Genomic DNA, 6,000 nt, shown 5'->3' with positions numbered 1-6,000 from the left:
AAGGCACTATAAATAGAGAAAAAAAGCAGTAGTAGAAACATTAGTAGGAGAGGCAGGGGCACAGGGCTGGGGGACTGCCCCGTCAGAAGCATTGGAGTTGAGAGACAGGGATTCTGACATCGAGGGGACAAGATGGTAGAGCTTGCTAGAGTTTGTGCTGGCAAACAATTTTTTGGTTCTCCTAGCAGTTTGGCTCAGGGGTGCTGTATACTGACTTTTCCTGTAAGCTTTGATTAAATCTCATGAATGTAGACACCTTGAACATTCCTCTGTACTTTTTTTTTTTTAGATTTTAAAGATTTTATTTATTTATTCATGTGAGACACACACAGAGAGGCAGAGACACAGGCAGAGGGAGAAGCAGGCTCCCTGTGGAGAGCCCCATGTGGGACTCAAACCCAGGACCTCGGGATCACTATCTGAGCTGAAGGCAGATGCTCAGCCACTGAGTCACCCAGATGCCTTGTGTACCTGGTGACCCTCGTGGTGTTTATTGCATTTAAAGCCATCCTTTACTTCACCTGGGACTTTACAGTAGCAAATACCCCTGAGGCATTTTAAATATATCAATATGCCTAAGTTTCTGGTACAGCTAGATACCACCTCAGTTTATCTGCTAGAGTTAGATGATCAATTCTGCCAAAAAGTAATGGCAGAAGCAGGGAGGGAAGATGTACTAGTTAGCCTGGCTGCTGTAACAAAGTACCACAAAATGGGGGGCTGAGACAACAGAAATCTATTTTTTCATGATCCTGGAGCCCAGGAGTCTGAGATCAAGATGACAGCAGGGCTGAGTTCTTCTGAGGGCCCTCTCCTTAGCTTGTAGATGGCAATCTTCTTGCTGTGTCCTAACCTCCCCTTATAAGAGGAGACACTGAGTCACATTGGATTAGGGCCACTCTAAAGAACTTTTAATTTAACTACATCTTTAAAGACCCTATATTCAAATACAGCCCCATTCTGAAGTACTAGGGGTTAGAACGTCAATATATGAATTTGGGGGTGAGGGACACCTCCCAAAATAGATTTCTGTTGTTTCAGCCTCCTCTTTTGTGGATCTTCTAAATCATTATCATACTCTTCTTTGAGATGGCTGCTAGGCTGGCTAACCAGAGGCTGGATGGTGCATATAATGACCAAGTTCTCCAGAGCTGCTCATGGAAACCTAATGAACTCTACAACGACACTATCAGTTGGATATAGTCACAGTTGGCCATGGCATGCCATCACTGCCAGTTGATAGGCTGATGTTGGAGGGCAGCAACATGCTTCACAGTTTTATAGCTGGCCCTGTCCTGGTCAACCCATTTATGGACAACTTGAATGAATGCAGAAGGCATGTTTAGGAAACATGTGGGTGACACAGGCTGAAAGGGATAATAATATAGTTGATTTATTAACTTGAACTCAAATGTCCTCAATATATTACAGAATCAAAATTTAAATGATTGTGACTGGCTAAAACCAACATGCAAATATATATATATATATATCACTGCAGAACATATGTGAGGTTTTCTCTAGGTTGATTAAAGGCAATCAATCAGCAGTGCTTCTCCGACTTCAAGGGGCACAGGAATCATCTGGGGATCTTGCTAAAATGTAGGATCTGATTCAGTAGATCAGGAGTGGGCCTTGAGATCCTGTGTTTCTTTTTTTTTTTTTTTTTTTTATTTTTTATTTTTTATTTTATTTTTTTTTAGATCCTGTGTTTCTAATTCCTAGGTAAAGAGAAACTGCTGGCTCACTGGCTACTCTCTGAACCAGAGAGTGAAATAGCCCTGGGGTGAGTTGTTAAGCCACAAACTTCACACTTCCACAATCTGACTACACCAACAGCACTAGATGGACTTCTGTCCTAAATGGTAAATGGGCTCGCCACCCTCCTGACTCTCCAAGCCCTATCAGCTGTGTTGGCATTCAGCGTGGGAACAACACTATAATGTGTCTTTTCGTGTGATGGAATACGGCCAAGGAAACAATTAAAATACTGAGAAATCTAGATGACCATTGTAAGAATTGATGAACTGGGCCCCTTCAGTTGCAGAAGGGACATGAAATGTGGGAAAGGAAATGGAGTTATCCTCACAGAGTTAAAGTGCTATCACATGAGGACAGAGATTAGCTCTGAAGCATTAACAAACAAACAAAACAACAAAACCAAAGCCCTAGCTGGCTCAGGGTAGGAATCAAGAGTGCAGGCTCTGGGGTTGGACAGACCTACGTTCAAATCCTGACTCAACTACTTTCTCTGAGACTGAGACTTCCACTAAATCGTTTAGTCTCGACACACCAGTTTCCTTTTCCATAAAATACAAACACTAGTAGTAGCTGTCTATAGTGTTAATACAGCTCCATGAACTGCAATAACAGATACATTGTTAGTGGTTATTTCCACCTTGTATGTAGACCAAAATGGTGTTCTTGGTCAACAGGCAGTTTTGCTGCAAGCCACAATTCAGTGACCCAAGGCTCCCTGCATCTGGTGGCTCTGCCATCTTCATCACGAGCCTTCTGAAATCTCCGTGGAAAATGAAAGAACATCGAAGATCATGCATGGCAGGTTGTCCTGAGCCAGATCAGAAATATCGCACATTACTTCTCCCTATGTGCACGAGGAAACGGGTCCCTGCCACTCTCTCAGGCTGTGTGAGGGTGGGCTTAGATGGTGCAGGTGGCCCTAATCGGTGCTGAATAAATTGCTACTGTTATTATATAACTTAACAGAACAAAAATAGGCCCCAAATGCTAAATTATAAGAAGGCAGATTTCAAATTAAGCCAAGACAGAACATAGAAATAACAGGACAATTGATATATGGATTGTATAAGATATTAAGGCCACTGCCACTGGCTCTACTCCAGTAGAGGATCTGGGTTTCAGGGATGCTGAAGGGAATTCCTTTATTACATGGGATTAGATAACCTCTAAGATAGCCTCAGAAATACCTAGAACTTTAGGCTGCAAAAAAAGGCTTGATTCTAAGTGGATTTATACTTAAACGTGGTAGACCAGACCACATAAACATCTTGTTCAACAGATACTCATCTTTGTAACCTAGACTGTGCCTTAGCAATCAATGTCATTCAGTAACCTTGAAACAGACTTAACCAGATAGAAGTTGCAACATTTCATTGTCTTGCTTGATTTGGTATCTCTCTCTCCCAATCCCCATGCCTGCCTCTGCATCTTTCAAAAAGATTGATTAAAACTTAATCTTGGAGGGACACCTGGGTGGCTCAGCTGTTGAGCGTCTGCCTTCGGCTCGGGGCATGATCCTGGGATCCTGGGATCAAGTTCCGCATTGGGCTTCCTTGCATGAAGCCTGCTTCTCCCTCTGCCTGTGTCTCTGCCTCTCTCTCTCTGTGTCTCTCATGAATAAGTAAATAAAATCTTAAAACAAAAAAAACTTAATCTTGAAATCTGATATTTCAGTCTTCCCTTGAGATAACTGAAGACATTGTGCCATGAAGACAAGTTTGAGAATCTGTTCAATGATTGTTCCTATGTTAATATTTTAGGTAAAGGATGCTGTTTTCTGACATTTACAGACAGCATTTGGTAGACTTTCCTGTGGGGTTCTCCCTAGAGTATATGCAGACTTCTAAGGGCCTTTCCTCCAAAACATTACCAACTGTTTGCTTATTTAGTAAATCCATAAGAAATAGAGGATGGTTTTTGAAACTATAGTACGCAAAATATACATTATTTAAAAATTGGGATCTTTTTAATATTCTACCTCAGAAGAAATCTGATAAAAAACTAAACTGCCTGTAATGACCCAAGATTTAGAACTTGGTACTAACTCCCAGTTCCAGAAGCTAATGCCCAGTCTATAGTTAGTCAGTAAAGCTATTCTTGATGTTTTTCCAATTTCCAAATCTCTTATTGGTGATGTGTCTCTCCCCAGGAATTCTGGACTTTGCTCCTTCCTTTCCTTCCCCAATAATATAGAAGGCAGATTCACTTGAATACACTACTATAAACACTAGGACAGCACAGTCTTAACCACGTCAAAGACACATTTCTCAGAACAAAGCCACCAAAAGCCTTGCCTGCAGGGGAAGAGAAGCGGGGAGGATAGGCATCTTGACAGAACTCAAAATTCTAAGTCTCCACTGTAAAGAGATACATAAACCAACCTCTTCCATTTTATCAACCATTAAGTTTTTCACTATTATGGAAGTCAAAGGCAGAAAATAGAAGTATCAGAAATATTTAATCACATTTAGGATCCTCCTGCAGCGGGCTGAATAGTGGCATTCTGACTGCCTCACTGCCCCCCCCCCCCCATTCATGTCCACTTGGAACTTACAATGGACCCCATTTGGAAATGGGATCTTTGCAGATGCTGGTTAATAGCCAAGATGAGTACATACTGGAGTAGGCCCTGAATCCAATGACTAAGTGGTTTTTTTTTTTTGTTTTGTTTTTTTTAAGATTTTATTAAAAATAAATAAAATTAGGGATCCCTGGGTGGCGCAGCGGTTTAGCACCTGCCTTTGGCCTAGGGAGCGATCCTGGAGACCCAGGATCGAATCCCACGTCAGGCTCCCGGTGCATGGAGCCTGCTTCTCCCTCTGCCCATGTCTCTCTCTCTCTCTCTCTGTGTGACTATCATAAATAAATAAAAAAAATTAAAAAAAATTAAATTAGATTTTATTTATTTACTCATGAGAGACACACACATAGAGAGAGGCAGAGACACAGGCAGAGGGAGAAGCAGGCTCCATGCAGGGAGCTCGATATGGGACTTGATCCCGGGTCTCCAGGATCAGACCCTGAGCTGAAGGCAGACGCTCAACCGCTGAGCCACCCAGGCATCCTGACTAGACACTAGGTGTCTTTATAAAAGGGAAAGGACACAGAAGATACAGAGGCCATGTGAGGACGGAAGCAGACACTGGCTTTCTGCTGCAGTCAAGGAACATCAAAGCCACAAGTAGCTGTAAAGGCAAGGAAAGTTCTCTCCTAGAGCCCATGGAGGGAACCTGGCCCTTCCAACACTTCGACTTTAGACTTCTGGACTCCAGAACTGTAAGAAAATATGTTTCTGTTGCTTGAAGCCACTCAGTTTGTGGAAGTTTATTATGTCAGCCCTAAGAAATGTTTATAGCTCACTACAGCTCAATAGTGATGCTTGAATTGTTCTTTGATTGGGGTCTAGCCCAGTATCACCCACTTTTTGATACTGGCAAAAGGCACAGAAATGACACAATGTACCACTTACTCAGTTGTCTTTCTCTCCTCTGTGTTAGAGGTGACCACTGTCTACTTCTATAGGAATTAACATTGCTGAGAAGTACCCAGTGAGATATTCATATTGCCACCTGCTGGTTTAAAGGTTCTTTGAAGACCACTCTGTATAATAACTTCATACTTCTATTCAGGGAAGTGGAGGCCTAAGAAGATTTCATGAGGAAGCCAACCTTCCCCTCATCTTCAGACAAAGCCATCACTAAAATTACAAACAGGAGTTATCAGTCTAATAGCCTAAACCTTATGGGTAGCATTTCTATACTAGCTTTCAATGTGCTAATGAGTAGCTTACATAGAATTATGGAAGTTCTTCTTCCATGTTACCTCATCATGTGCAAGCAATGATGAGATTAAAAGTGTACTTCATTTCAACCTTAAGGATAACAAATTAAAATAGTTTTAAACAAATCCAAATGCTGTATGAGGAAATGAGAAACATGGCCTCAATATTGTTTTGAAGGACAGACTTCAAAAGCAATGTTTTATTCTCCTAGTTGTGTTTTCTTCTCATTTTCTCCCAGCATTTCCAGTGTTATGTAGTAAAGGACACAAAGCTGGATCAATAGTACAACCTAAAACATCTACAGATTTAGCATGGGAAAAAAATAGCATAGTGTAGGAAAAAAAAGGAAGTGAGGTGCCTGGGTGGCTTGGTCCGTTGGGTGGTTGGCTCTCATCATGATCTTGAGGTCCTGGGATTGAACCCCAAGTAGAACTCTGTGCTCAGTGGGAGTCTGCTTG

Source organism: Vulpes vulpes, chromosome 13 (assembly GCF_048418805.1).
Source record: "Vulpes vulpes isolate BD-2025 chromosome 13, VulVul3, whole genome shotgun sequence".
In the NCBI taxonomy this organism is placed as follows: domain Eukaryota; kingdom Metazoa; phylum Chordata; class Mammalia; order Carnivora; family Canidae; genus Vulpes; species Vulpes vulpes.
This window is presented reverse-complemented; position numbering follows the sequence as displayed.